Source organism: Lathamus discolor, chromosome 1 (genome assembly GCF_037157495.1).
Source record: "Lathamus discolor isolate bLatDis1 chromosome 1, bLatDis1.hap1, whole genome shotgun sequence".
NCBI classification, from domain to species: Eukaryota; Metazoa; Chordata; class Aves; order Psittaciformes; family Psittacidae; genus Lathamus; species Lathamus discolor.
In genome coordinates this window covers 95,195,998-95,211,766 of record NC_088884.1, presented here as the reverse complement: position 1 = coordinate 95,211,766, position 15,769 = coordinate 95,195,998, and positions in this window count along the sequence as shown.

The window sequence follows — 15,769 nt, the reverse complement described above, 5'->3', positions numbered from 1 at the left end:
ATTAAAACTGGAAAGCAAAGGCAAATGCATCCAGACATTATTGAAACATTCTGAAGCATCGTCTTAGCCGTAAATTCTGTAACATCTAGCATCTATTTTGAACTGTCAAAAACCGTATTTGTTTTCGCTGTGGTTCACAGAGTTATGTGAATCCCAGACATCTAAACAGATTTTCTTTGCTGAGCTTGCAAATTTTAGATGATTGAGTCTGAAAGATACTCACCATGTTACCATTTTTCACTCCAGCATAAATGCCTTTATTAACCAAAAGCCTCAGGGCTTCACTCTCTCACCAGCAAAGATGTGACATACAAAACTAGACATTAGCAGTTATAGGATAAATGCGTGCACAATATCTAGAGGCTGATGTTAACTTTCAGACTCAGAAAAATTCATACTGAAGGGTACCTTGTTAATTCATGCTTTTGTCTCATAGTATTCAGACACAAAAAGTGGTTCTCAAGTATAGCTGCATAAACCCAGCACATTAAGATCTTCAGGTTTGTAATCCTAACTCCCTAACTATGTGCACTGTAATTGCCAGCAGTATGTGTAGAATCCCTTACTAGCCTATAAGTATTGCTCCTATTCCAAGTAGTACAGTGACCCTGAAGCTACCCTCCTGTACTGATGTAAGAGAAACAAGAACATCAATCACTAATTAGGACAGTAGTTTAAGCCTCAAGAAATGTGATTTTGAGACCTCCTCTGAGTGCATTTTTTCCTGTGTATGATTTTTAGTGAATTGCCACATTGCCAATATTCTTAAATCTACTGTCATTAAATATCTGACCATTCTACACAGCAGCTGGGTATGCCGGGAAAGCTTGCTGGTTCCTGCAACAAGCATGCAGAGATTGACAATGCTAGGATAATTTTTGGGTAGAGCTCAAAGTCATATTCCACACATTTTGGAAAAAAGTTTCATTGGTAGCATGAATTTATACTCTACCAGCACTTTTCATCTTTAGGTTGCATTATTTGCTGTATTAAAATCAGCACTCTAATATTGAATTGTCTTAGAGGACTTCCCTAGCTACTCTCGAAACAGCCGCTAAACTGAGTCCTGGTCTACTTACAGCTCAGGTGAGCCCATTAACTGCTAGAAATCCTTTCTCTTTATCCAGCTATATATATTGGTTTTTCTTTATGGGAGGATAACAAATTTATTTTACCAATTGCATGAGACACAGTATTTTTTTAGAATCTATCCTCCAAATATCTGAATTTAGATCATGACATGAAAGATCAATATGCTTTGTTTTCCTGGTGATTCAATTGCTACATAATGTATGAATCACTGAAGATGTTCTATTAAGTTTTTATTAAGTAAGTGCCCCAAGGCCAAGAATACAGATCAGATCTTTGGAGGGTTTGGTAACTATGTTCGTGACATAAATATAGTTTAATAAAGATCATTTTAATTGATATATTTTCTCTGTAATTATTCCCTCCAGTCTATAGGACAGGCAGTTTCATCCCAGATTGTGTCACATACTGGTATTAAAACAAAGTATTTTATCAACTACATAAATTAATTAGTAGCAACAAAGGCTACAGCCTAGCTGAAGTAAATGGCATTAGGTATAATTAAGAGTAAACAATACCTTTCCCTAAATTCTACAAGGCTATGTACAGTTGGATTACAGCAACTCTATTGGGCAGTAACCTGTTTGCCTAGTAATTGTGACGCATACAGGCAATATACCTACACTGATTAATTTTACTTACAGACCCTGTGGTAGCTTAATTAGATGATCCATTGTAAATAATGACAGCCTTTTAAATGTAGCCCTGCAGGAATGGAACTGGTGCCTCGAAAGGCATGAGCCAAACAGAATATAATGAAAGCGAACCATAGAAATCCTTCTGAAAACATATTTATACAGAGAATACAAAGAAACTAATTTTATTTTTTAAAATGCCATACTATTAAATATTTGACTGTATTGTTTACTGATATAATCTGCTTTGCAGTAAACCAACTACTGAAACAAAAATTCAAATAAAATATGTTTGAGATTCCATGGTAAAGCATCAGAAAGATTCAGCGTTGCAATATTCTGCTAAATAACTCAGGTGAATTCATAAGTGAACTAGCTTTAAACAAATTACCAAAACTCATCAACTCATCTCTCCACCAGTCTATGTATCTCTTTTGCAAGGTGATTACAAATTACTCATTCTTATTGCCCCATTAAACAAACAAAAAAAAAAAAAGGGGGGGGGAGGGGGGAAGAAAAAGCAAAATATTCCGATACCTCATTTGAGACCATCATTGTAAAAAAATATCAGGAGAAGGATCAAGTTTTATAAATTCTTCTTTAGTGCCAAATAAATATAAAAAATATATTTATGCTTAAAACAACAACAACAAAAAAAAAGGCAGCTCTTTAGATAACAGTAAATTCAGGTGAATGAATTTGTGGTCAATGACAGAAGCATGCTCTCTCTAGAACATACGTGAGGGATAACAAATGGGATTTTTTTTGTTATTTCTGTAGTCTGTGAGGGTGATACCAAGGATAACAGAAAGTCCAAAGGAGCCCTTCACATGACATAAAATACTGCAGTAGGTTGTTAGGAATTAGGTTCTGTTACTGTCGCATCCCTTCATCGTTATGAAAAGTATTTTCCAGATGACTTGTCTAGTATGAGAAAACGAGACCAGGCCTGCTAAGGGTTATTGAATTCTCACATCCCACCGTCCCACCCGCATCCCCCAAGTACCTGCTTTGGGCTTATTTTTCCACCACTGTGGAGTGACTGTGACATAATCTGGGGGAGACAAGATGTAGAGGCAAGGGCATGTACTTCATGCCATCCATACTCCATCCATCTCTAGCTTGATACTCATGATTTATGTGGGTGAAGCAAATTTCACCTTTATTCAGTAGAATTTGTATTCCACTTGAAAATCTCGTCTCTTTCAGTTTCTCAGTGACAGCTGTCAGAATCCATCAACATTCATCACAAGAATATAAAGCTAATAGGCTTCTTGTAATATGAAAACTAAACGGACTGGTGAAACTCAAAATGAAATACTATTACTGAAAAGATTCTTTTATCTAGTGCTTTGTGCAGTGGGGGAAAATTATTTTAATCTTGTCTCCTTTAAATGTTGGATTGTAAATGAATGCTGACAAGATTAAATAAATGTACTTTTGACTTGAGTCCCTGCCAGCATTTTTTTAAGAAAACAGCTGAATGTACACTACTTGATATTCTGCAAGAGTAGGTTCATAACCGAGGGCTCTCGGTAGAAGAGAGGAGAGGGACAAGAGCTAGGTATTTCTTTTAGTGCACCAAAGTGACATAATTTTTCTTTTAGCCCCTGTAACAGTAATGATTTTGAGCTGCTGTTCTGCACCAGCTCAGTCCATGTGAAGGAGACTGCCTACAGCATGGAGAGAGGGGTGGTATGACTTCTATATTAAGTTAAAATAGAGTAGGCCAAGAATCATCATCCTGGAAAGGATGACAACTAAGGGTCTGTAAAATCACAATTGATAGGAGGAGATGCATATGGATATGGCCTGTCATTGACCCCCCCCGCAAAAAAACCCCTCAGTAGCTCTAAGAGATTTTTGAGATTTTAATGTAGTTTTCATAATACATGAAAATGTATTCCCATGCAAATGTTGCTGAATTGTCAATGACTGGAAGTGAGAGTTGTTCTATCCATTTAAATCTCTGGAAATAAGAGTTTGGTGCTTCTGTGGGTACAACCAGAAAGACCCATGATGTGGCTAAGATTAAACACTACTGAACGTTTGCTATTTCAGACACAGAAATATGAACCATTAAGTGTATTTCAGGAAGGAAAAGCTTATTTGTGAGACGACATGCAAGAACCCATATCTCCAGCAAGCTTACAGACTCACAAATGTAGCATATGTAGACTAAAGGCTCTAATCTAAATTGAGTTTACAGGGATAATGCTATTCAGTGTTATCTCTGACCTAATTTGCAAGCATCTGGCTAAGCATGGAAAGCATCTATCATAGTTTGATGCCTTCTTCAGCCACTTGCAGCTGAAGAGTTGTACTGCCCAATGAGTGCTTAACATCACTAAACTGTTATCTAAAGGTAGACCATCATAGTTCATGGTTTGGTACAAAAACTCTTGTGTCACAGTGCTCTTGGTATGCTAGGAAATTAGAAAATACCAACTGGATCACCCTTTTAAAAATCTCAGATGTAGAAAAGTTTAATTAAGGTATCCCAATTCTATTTATAATTTGGAAAATTGTTGAATAAAGGAGCTGATAAGGGTGACAGTATGGCAAATGAAGATGAAATATTTAAAATTTGAAGAGTTATTCCTCCCATAGCCAAGATATTATCAATGCCTCTGTGAACACACCTAATATAATTCGATGTAAGCTAAAACAGATTAATCCAAATAATTTTTAGCTAAACCTTCCTATATTATATTTTTCTTCAACAAATGAGGGAAACACTGAGTATGGGAAGTATCAGAATTTTATATACCTGTGTAGGTGGAAATTGATTTGTACTCTAAGTGCTTAAATGTTTTAGGTTGTTGTTTTTTTTTTCCCACCAGGCTACAATGGTTGTGTATATTCTAGTTTTCTATCTGAAGTCTCTACTTGACCCTTACCTGATTTCTTGTTTTCGTCCTCTTTCAGATTACTAGCTACTCAATGACGTGTCATAAAATACTTGTTTCAACATAGCTCTCCCCCCTGCCTTCTCTTTTTAAAATTTTATTAGTACATAACTAATTTGGACTTTCACATTTCCTACTGATATTTCAGAGATGATGAGAGTGATTAACTCATACTCTGAACTCATATGAGTGCTAAGAACCATAATATCATCTAGCTTCTACCTGAGATAAACCAAAATGTCATCTCATTTCCACCTGTGACAGCATTTTGGAAAAAAAAAAAAAAAAAAAAAAGAAAGAAAAGCAAATTAATTAAAGAAATAGATACTTAAAGTGGTTTAACAAATAAGTAACATATAAAAAAAGCCCACTTATTACAGTAAGCAGAGACTTTGGAAAATATATAGATAATAAATTTTCTCCATCCAATCACATTAATATGCTAAAATGAGAAAGTGTAAGAACCAGGGAACAGGTACTAGAAAGCCTTGTATAACATTACTCATGACATGAACTTCCACAAAGGCCATGTTCCATCCTCTGGGAAAAAAGAGTAAATACCAGAATGGACATTTCTGTAACGACATTAGAAACAATGGACACTGTCCTACCACTGCAACTATTTTCTTGTTTTTCCCTGCTTCAAAAGCAATGAGCACCATTTAAACTTCAGTGACAACACTCTGTTGACTTTCATGATGCAGTTTCTTTGGTTTCATGTTAGGCAAAACTTGTATTAGTTACTCTTAGCCTGAATTCACTGTTAGCTGGGTACAGTAGTCTGAGTGGATTTCGTCTGAGACATCAGCGTCTTCACACACCTAAAACTAAGTGAAGTTATTCCTGTTAAGACAAAGAGAATTCCTCTTATAGAGCAAGCTTGCTGAGAAACATGTCCCTTTTTATATACTAATGTCATTCAGACAGACACAAAAAAGTCAACAGGCTTCTCACTTTTCCCAGTTCTCTGTCCGTCTCCTTATTTGGAATAACTGATACTAATTCAATAAATTGAAGATAAGAACAAAATCAAGCATAAGAGGAATAGCAAGTAATTCATTATTTTTGTTTAATGTCTGGTATGATTCCTTGAGGCTGTTTCAGTGAAACAGTTCTGCTGTGAGTAAGCAGGATGATGATCACACTCCTTCTGCACCTGCACCCCTGTCAGAGAACAACACAAGTATCTACTGGCAGATAAACTGGACTTACAAACACAAAAGGAAAGCCAGAAGGAAACATTTCTGACAGATCTTAAAAAATAAAAAAAAAAAAAAGTGCCATCTTAGATTTTCTCTGAAAATCATATCTTTCCTTTTTCACATGTACAGAAAACAAATAATGTCTAATTAGAAATCACTTTGAAAATACTGTCTAATTGGGGCAACAACTACTAGTAACACAACAATGCTGATGCAGCATTACTTTCAAATGGTACTCACCAGCACTGATAACTACAGTATGAGTGTGGAGAATATATCCTTGCTAACCCTGATTGGCTAAGGTCAGTGCTGAAAAACTGGTATCCAGCTCACACGAAAGATGAGAAGAGCTTTAGTCTGAAAACCATGTGTAAGCTTTACCACTTCCGTTGCCACAAATCTGTGCAAATTGTAGAGGCATGCCTCTTCACTGTGCAGTGGACAAACCATTCAGTGATTTAAAAGTCCAGCAATCAGACAAAATCTGCCAACAATATATTCATGACTAAAAGCCCTATGTTGGATTTCCTGGATGTGACATGGAAGGGGAAAAAAGAAAACAGCTGTTTACCAGCTTTGCTGTAGGAGTTGACATCTCATTTATGTCCCAAAGTTAACAACTGAGATTTCCAACAATAATTAAGAGCTTGCGTCGACCAGACACAGAGAGATCCAGACAACAAATTATCAGCTGTTAAAAACCATCATGCAGGCTCAGCCACCCATCCTCAGTTAGACATTTCTGATCCCTGACAGGACAGGTCTAATGAAACAGGCTTTACCAGTCAGAGGCAGTGTTAAGACATCCACCATTCCTTACCTCACAGAGTGGGGAGCTGGGAGAAAAAGCAGCGAGAAACACAATTAATGACGGTAGTATGGAAGCAAAAGATGAACATAGCAAAATGGAGTAGTGCCTAATCTGTTGAGACTGGGGAGGTGGATTGTTGAGATTATCACAAGTCTTTGCTGCTCTCTCCTTGCACCCTGGCAATCATCTGCTTCTGCCTGCATTACAAAAAAAAAAAAAAAAACAAAAACATTAGGTTAAGGATGTAGCAAAAGCAATAAATCACACAAGTTTCCTACAGGTTTGCAACCTTTCCCTTGACACAGTTTAAAAATCTGAAGGTGGTCTTGTTTATCTATCCTAAATACAAGCACAGAAAACGAGTAATTACTATGGAGTCTGCAGACAGTCCTCTGAAGGGCAGAGCTTCACCCTTGCATTCTATGCTTTAATTTTTAGCATTTCTGTCAACACAAAACAGTTTTATTTTTCATTCCATTTGTTTCTTTGGTATTGGAAAGATTTACATTTACCTTTCCCATGGTGGAGGTCACAAAATGATGGATTAAGCATTAAAAATAACCTGAAAGCGTAGCTGAAAGACAGAAAACATACTAAAATAATGGATCTTTTTGTGATGAGGTTTGAAGATGAACATTTTGTATTCATGGTGAGTATTTCTTAAAAAGTAAATTCAAAATCACATCATTACACACAAAAGATAATAGTTAAATTTGTGGTACTTTTGTTAATGCACTAGATAATTCCAGCAAAATCAATTTTTAAATGTAAGTTTAATGTGCTTGCTAGTCTTAGTCTCATATCTCATTAATGCAGTGTTTTAAAACTGGAACAGACTTAGGCTATGAACAATGGGGGAGACAAAAACAACGTGGTATAAGAAGATACGGGCAAGTGCAAAACACCATATACCAGCCTGGGGATGTCACATGTGGGTGCATAGTATAATGGCGCTAACTCATGACCTAAAGTACCTGGTCAAGCAGAGGTGAAGATGTATTTGGCCTTGCCCAGCTACAGAAGTAACTCTGCTGGTCTAACAAATGGCCCAATTCTGCCTTGCAATGCCACTTTCCATCCAGTGTTGGAAATGCTTGTGGAGGCAGAGTGCTTTGCTTTCCTTATTTCAATTCAAATACTTATTGTAATAGTGGGGGGAGGGTGGGTGTGTGGGGGGGGGGGGGGGCGGGGCTGTGTGGAATCAAAGGTATATATTTCACGGTATTTCCAAGTTAACTTGTAAACAAGGAGCACTCAGGCCTTATTCTCTCAATCATATTCAGCTTGTGCAAGATCAGCTTATTCAATCAGTAAGGTAGAAGAAACGAATCATGTTTAGAGAGGAGCACTAGGAAAGTAGCTTGCATTCTGGGTTATTATTAAAAGGCTAGAAGGGTCTGATTTTTCATAAGACTGGCAATCAGTACCTTCTTTAAAGGCATCAGATTTTTAGTCCCTGGAGTTAGGCACATACAAATTTCAAATCTTACTTGCTCTCTCCTATACACTATTTTAACTGCAGTCTTCATGCTCTACTGGCTTGAACCAGCTATGCCTTTTAATACAAGCAAGGATGAGGATGCGAGGAAGACACTGTCTGGAACATGAGAATGATGGACACACTTAAATGTCACAAATATCTTGCCCGTGGCAGATGTCATCATCAGGCAACAGCAGCCCCTCAGCAAGAAAATGGTGCCCCGCGTGGGTGATGGTGATCACCCACTGCTGAACAGTTGTTGGCACAGTCACCTCCAATGGCTGCCTCACCAAAACACTACCGGAGAATGCAACACATGGCAGCTCATAGGGAAGGGAGTAGGAAAGGGGCACACAGCAACAACAGTAGACAAATCATTTTTCACTATTCCTAAACTATCTCAGAAATAAGGCAGCACAGGGAGTAACTGGAGACAGAACCTGGTATTTCTCCTTTTTGGTAGCCAGCAGTGCCACTACAACACAACCAGCGATGCAGCTCTGTGCATACACTGAAGTAGGTAAGAGGTAGTACTGGCAAGTGTGGCAGAGGAGATTGCTTGTAGCTCCATGGATAAGGGCTGAAGGGCTTTCTGTTTGAGCCAGCTTAAAGTAGTTGGCTAACATGCAGGGAAACATGATTCTGAATTCCCTTTCAGACAAAGAATATGTGAAAGGATATTCACCTGTTAATAGTCACTCTATCATAGATCTTTAATCACATCACCAGAGTCTCCCTGTTTAACAAAGTTATTCTGCACACATATGTAACTAAGTATGATTTCAGTGCTGCTTAACAAACCCACACGTATGTATCATTTCCTCCCAATGAACAAATAATCCATTAAAAGTATCCTGTTTTCTTGCTTGTTCTTCCAGGAGTTTTGTTTGTTCTTCCTGACAATACCCTTTGCACAGCTGGAGCCCATTAAATTTAACAGCAGCACAGCTGCTTGCAGAGGCCTTAGAACTCCTCCTGCAAGAACTTTAAAAAAAAAAAAAGTAGATTAAAATGACATAAAAGCAATTGGCTTATGCATAATGAGATTATAATGTGAAATAATGAGAAGACGAATAAAACCACTTATTTTTACTCCTCTTGAATTAGCCAAACATAGTTCATTCATGAATACTTGAAAGTGATGTGATCCATCCAGTCCCTTGTACATAAAAAGCTTCATTTCACTTCCTTCTAGCATCTAATGTTTGGGAGCTCCAAGGCATCCTATGAATGCTTTTGTTCCATTAATTTGAATTAAAATGGAATGGGCAGCTTTTTAGCACAGAGCAGGATTAACTAAATGTTAAATGTATTGGGCTGTCAAATACCCAAATTCAATATTCACCGTTTAAATAAGGAGTCCCAAGAGAAGAGAGAGGTTGTTTTACCTGATGTTCAAAGAATCTATAAGTTACTTTGCCTAATTACTTCTAAATCTGTTTTCAGAAATCTGCTAATAGTAGGATTAAGAAAACTGAGTACTTCTTGAATTTCTTTTTATGGGGCAAGGAAAGACCTCGGGCAAAGAAAATTTGACAAACAACGGATCTTCTGTGGAGTTTCCTTCAACTTGTAAATTCTTCAAAGATTTCTCTGGTGGGATCCTGATTTGGCAGAAGCTTTGAGATAGAACATCTTTTGTAAGGAGACATGCCAAAAGGCTTCAAAATTCTAAAACAGGTTGTTGTTGTTTTTTCAAATTAAATAAAGAAATAAGAAACCTGATCAACATAGGCTCTTTGAACACAGAAAACTCAGGCTACCAAGGAGAATAGAAAAAAATCTCTCCCCTACAGATCATTTCCTTGGACTTGTAGGACTTGTTTTCTGCTTTACTAAATACTTTTCAAAGGCATTCTGAAGAGAGGAAACTCTATGTCTCTAGAAGTCCTATCCCATCTACCCATCTTCTGTCAGGCCTGCCAGTGGGACTGCTGCAGCAGCATGCAATTGTGCTGCAGGATCTCTACTTGCCAGCTCGCTCCCACAGTTTTTCTCATTGACTTCAGTGAGCTCTACAATACTTTCCAGCCAGAACATCTTCAGAAAATGAGGCTCTCAGGAAAAAATCAGCTTGCCATTTCAATTATTAAATCTGCCATTATTATAAAAATTTTGCCTTTCTATTATCTTCTACATAGCTGAACATGACACAACACTGCCATCTTTTCGGCCGCGATTTTTATTTCTTATGGACATTGATTTTGATTTCTTATGCTAGAACAAACATGACTTTTTCCTGTTCACCTTAATTGAAAAGGAAAAACTAAAATTTTTAACAAGAGAAAATAAAAAGGAGAAAATTAATAAAAGTAAAAGGAGAGAAATGGAAACAGCATTATAAATAACAGGAGGGGAAAATTTTCATAGGTTGACATCCCAAATTGTTCTCCATACATTATTTATTGTTAATATGCTATTCCCCTTTGGTAAGCTTTACCAACTATTTCAGCTGACACCAGACCTTCTCCATTCCCTTTTCCAGTGCAGTTTGACTAAGAGGACAAGCATCAGTTTCACCCTGATGAACCTGGTGCCAAGGTGCTGTGGCCAAGACACATCAGCTGCGCTGCCACTTAGAGCTCATGGCACTCTCCCTCTCCTCCTCATCCCACATACATCTTAAAGTGACCACATCTCAGCCTGCCTTCTCTTTTCACACACATAGAAGCATAGAATCATAGAATAGATAGGGTTGGAAAGGACCTTAAGATCTTCCAGTTCCAACCCCCCTGACATGGGCAGGGACACCTCACACTAAACCATGCCCCCCAAGGCTCTCTCCAGTCTTGCCTTGAACACTGCCAGGGATGGAGCATTCACAGCTTCCCTGGGCAACCCATTCCAGTGCTTCACCACCCTCACAGTAAAGAATGTCCTCCTTATATCTAATCTTAAACTTCCCCTGTTCAAGTTTTAAACCATTACCCCTTGTCCTATCACTACAGCCCTTAATGAAGAGTCCCTCCCCAGCACTGAAAGGCTGCTATGAGGTCTCCACGCAGCCTTCTCTTCTCCAGGCTGAACAGCCCCAACTTTCTCAGCCTGTCTTCATACAGGAGGTGCTCCAGTCCCCTGATCATCCTTGTCCCCCTCTTCTGGACTTGTTCCAACAGTTCCATGTCCTTCTTATGTTGAGGACACTACAACTGTACACAATACTCCAAGTGAGATCTCACGAGAGCAGAGTAGAGGGGCAGGATCACCTTTGACCTGCTGGTCAGGCTCCTTTTGATGCAGCCCAGGGTACGGTTGGCTTTCTGGGCTGTGAGCACACACTGAAGCTGGCTCATGTTAAGTTTCTCATTGACCAACACTCCCAAGTCCTTCTCTGCAGGGCCGCTCTGAATCTCTTCTTTGCCCAGTCTGTAGCTGTGCCTGGGATTGCTCCGACCCAGGTGCAGGACCTTGCACTTGGCATGCTTAAACTTCATAAGGTTAGCATCAGCCCACCTTACAAGTGTGTCAAGGTCACTCTGGATGGCATCCCTTCCCTCCAGCGTATCAACCGGACCACACAGCTTGGTGTCATTGGCAGACTTGCTGAGGGCGCACTCAATCCCACTGTCCATGTCACCGACAAAGACATTGAACAAGACCGGTCTCAACACCGATCCCTGAGGGGCACCACTCGTTACTGGTCTCCAGCCGGACATCAAGCCGTTGATCACAACTCTTTGTGTGCGGCCATCCAGCCAGTTCTTTATCCACCGAGTGGTCCATCCATCAAATTGATATCTCTCCAATTTAGAGACAAGGATGTCGTGCACAACAGTGCTGAATGCTTTGCATAAGTCCAGGTAGATGACATCAACTGCTCTACCTGTCCATCGGACTCCTGGACGCTTTGATTTCCCACACTCTGATGCTAAAGGCACCCTCTCCTCAGCTACTCGTCTTGTTCTCATTCATCAAGTGGTTAGCAGAAAGTTGGGGCTTGGTGACCAGAGAGACCATAAACAAAAGGGCTACATCTGCAAACAAACCCATGGAGACTTAATTCAACAAAACTATCCCGTACATTGTCAAAAAAGGCAAACCCAAAATCCTGCATGCAGAAACCAAAGCCACTTGGCAAACAAGTCTCAATAGAAAAAGACACCATTTGTGGCAGTCTGTCTGGAGTGAGACATGTGATGAGAACTACTTGCAACAGATAGATAGCTGCTTAGATTGAAGTCAGTTGTTTTACATTAGTTAAATATAGAGATACATAAAGTACACAAATATATTCTAACCAACACACATGCACAGATGAGCACTGGTGGGGAAAAGGGGTTATTATTTATTGGCCCAAGAAAGCATCCACAAGTGCAGGCTGCAGCATGACATGCTCAGCACAGCTCCCTTGGGCCTGGTGCTGGCAGCAGGACACTACTCCTCCACACATGGGGTGATGCAAGAGAAATTGAAAACCTTGCTCAGAGCCCTCAGCACTCTCCTGAAGCGGTAGAGTCATCGCCGTGGGGCTGCTCCTGGGTCTGGCAGAGTGGCAATGCCTGTGGTGGAAGAAGAGCTGTAGGCAAGGGGCAGAGTGGGCACCAGGCAAGTTCTTGCTGCCACCTGCCACCGAGGGCTGTCCCGGGGCCTTTTCTGAGAAAGCTTTCATGGTTGTAGAAGAAACGGCCAGGAACACCAATAACATTGGACAGGTCCTGATCACATCTCTGGCTGTGGTCCAGGAAACAAACCAGCAGCTGGTGGAACACCGGGACATGACCCAAATCCTGGTCGTGACAACAGCCAAAGAGCAGGAAGAGTGAGAAGAGGATGCTGATAAAGTGTTGTCCCAAGTGAAAGTCATCACTGTACACAACATCTTAGTCAACTCCTCAGTCCCAGAGCTTTTCCAGGACCCCCAGGCAGATATCCAGGGGGGATTCAGATGCCCCACCAGCACGAGCATAGATGCGACAGCAGAGGCAGCCAGAGTCTTGCAAAGCACGTCTCCTGCCCCAGCCAGAGCCATGGACACCAAACTGGCAGGTTCTACACTGGGTGGAGCTGCAGAGGAAGAGGAGGGCCAAGCCCCTCTCACTCCAGTGTCACAAGAGAAGGCCGCACCGGCACCAGCTTCTCCTGCCTGTGGCAAGAAGGAGGCAGCACCACAAGCACAGAGCCACGCACCTGCTCTGCCCAGCCCACATGCCTGCGCTTTCCCCAGAGACGTTCATTAAATCATAGAATCACAGAATAGATAGGGTTGGAAAGGACCTTAAGATCATCTAGTTCCAACCCCCCTGCCATGGGCAGGGACACCTCACACTAAACCATCCCACACAAGGCTTCATCCAACCTGGCCTTGAACACTGCCAGGGATGGAGCATTCACAACCTCCCTGGGCAACCCATTCCAGTGCCTCACCACGCTTACAGTAAAGAACTTTGTCCTTATATCCAACTTAAACCTCCCCTGTTTAAGTTTTAACCCGTTACCCCTTGTCCTATCACTACAGTCCCTGATGAAGAGTCCCTCCCCAGCATCCCTATAGGCCCCCTTCAGGTACTGGAAGGGTTCTGTGAGGTCTCCACGCAGCCTTCTCTTCTCCAGGCTGAACAGCCCCAACTTTCTCAGCCTGTCTTCATACGGGAGGTGCCCCTGTTCCCTGATGATCCTCATGGCCCTTTCCACACATGGAGGGGAGGCTGGGGCACACCCAGCACACACTGCTGCTGGCCTGGCCTGTGTGCCACCCAGCTCAGGAAAGTACCTGGCTTGTCCTCGGTGTCCTGAACTGCAGCAGGCAACACTGATGGTGACTCCACATCCAGGATTTGTTCCAGGTCTGGTTCTTCAACTTGCTGCTGGCTGGTTCCCTGGATGACAGTCACAGCCTTGCCCAGGTATTTCCTCACAAAGCATCTGACCATTCCCTGCAATGTGGCAAGCACAGGCAGGGGATGGAGGCAATGTCAGTGGAATGACACAGGGAGCACCAGAAATACCCCTGCTACAAACCCCCTGGTAACTGCAATCCAGGGCCTTGGGATCCCCAGTGCCAGCCACACGTGCCTCACTCACCTGGCGCTGAGAGTCCCAAGACAAGGGAGAAGCTGCTGCACCTCCATTGTCCTCTGCTCCTGGAGGAACGTGGGATGTTCCAGCCTCTGCTGCAGGGATCTGAGTCAACGAAGCGGCCACTTCATCCTCAAGTGATGCTGGGGAGGCAATGGCTTCGCTGGCCTCTCCCTGAGGCTCTGAAGCCACAGCACTCAGTGTCCTCAAGTGCTGCAGGTGGCAATGCGGCCATTGTCACATTCAGGATTTGGGTCATGTCCTGATATTCCACCAGCTGTTGGCTGGTTCCCTGATCCACAGCCTGGACTGGAGGCTCCCTTGTGATGAGCACGGCTGCTTTCTGTGGAACCACCTCATACACTTTTGGGCTGAGCAGGGCAAGTGCCTGGCTCTGTGCCTGTGGTGCTGCCTCCTGCTCACCAACACCAAGAGAAGCTGGTGTCGGCGCTTCCTCCTCTTGTGACACTGGAGTGAGAGGTGTGCGGTGCTCTTCTTCCTCTGCAGCTCTGCCCAGTGTAGAAGCTGCCAGTTTGGTGCCCATGGGTCCGTCTGGGACAGGAGACATTCTCTGCAGATCTCCAGTAGCCTCTGCTGTCGCATCTATGCCCATGCTGGTGGGGGCACTTGGATCCCTCCTGCGGATCTGCATGGGAGTCCTGGAAGAGGACCTGGACCAAGGGGTTGACCAAGATGTTGGAGGTGCTGATCTCTTCCCCTTCGGACAGCTCTTTGTCTATGCTCTCTTCCCACTCCTCCTCTTCCTTTTTGTCCAACTCCTCATCAGCTTCCTTGCCCAAGGTCCCTGGCACCACCTGTAATCACACAATAGGGATGCAGGAGGTGAGTGTGCTGCAGCTGGGTGGAGCAGTGGCTGGCCACAGGCAGAGGCTCATTCCCCTGTCCTGTCCCATCCTGTCCTTGGCACTCACCTGCCTGTGACTGGGCATCCCTCTGCGCCACAAGGGCAAATGAGGCCGCTTGCTCCCCTGCTGCTGAGGCTCCCTTTCCACAGAGCTGCCCAGCAGCCAAGGCAGGCTGGCTGTCCTTTGCACATCAAACCTGTGCCTGGTGTGGGCCATGCTGCTCCTCTCCGGCTCCTCCAGAGGCTCTGGCATAGGGAGCAGCAGGAATCTCCCTGTCACATGTAGCCCCTGCAAGACTCCTGCCGGAATCTCCTCAGTATCTCTGGTGCTAGCCATACATGCCTTGCTCACCAGGTGCTGAGAGTCACGAGCAAAGGCAAAAGCTCCTGCAGCTCCTTTGTCGGCTGCTTCTGGGGCAGAGTGGGATGATCCAGCCTCTGCCACAAGGATCTCAGTCCATGAAGCTGTTCTTGCCCATTTCTTCTACAGCCATCTCGTAGGCATCTGGGCTGAGCAGGGCAGGTACCTAGCTCTGTGCATGTGATGCTGCTTCCTGCTTGCCATAGACACGAGAAGCTGGTGCCAGCACTTCCTCCTCTTGTGAAACCGGAGTGAGAGGTGTGCAGTGCTCTGCTTCCTCTGCAGCTCCACCGAGTGTAGAAGCTGCCAGTTTGGTGTCCATTGGAATGGCTGGGACAGGAGACACTCTCTGCATGTCTCTGGCTGCCTCTACCTCCTCCACACCATGTCTGAAATAGACAT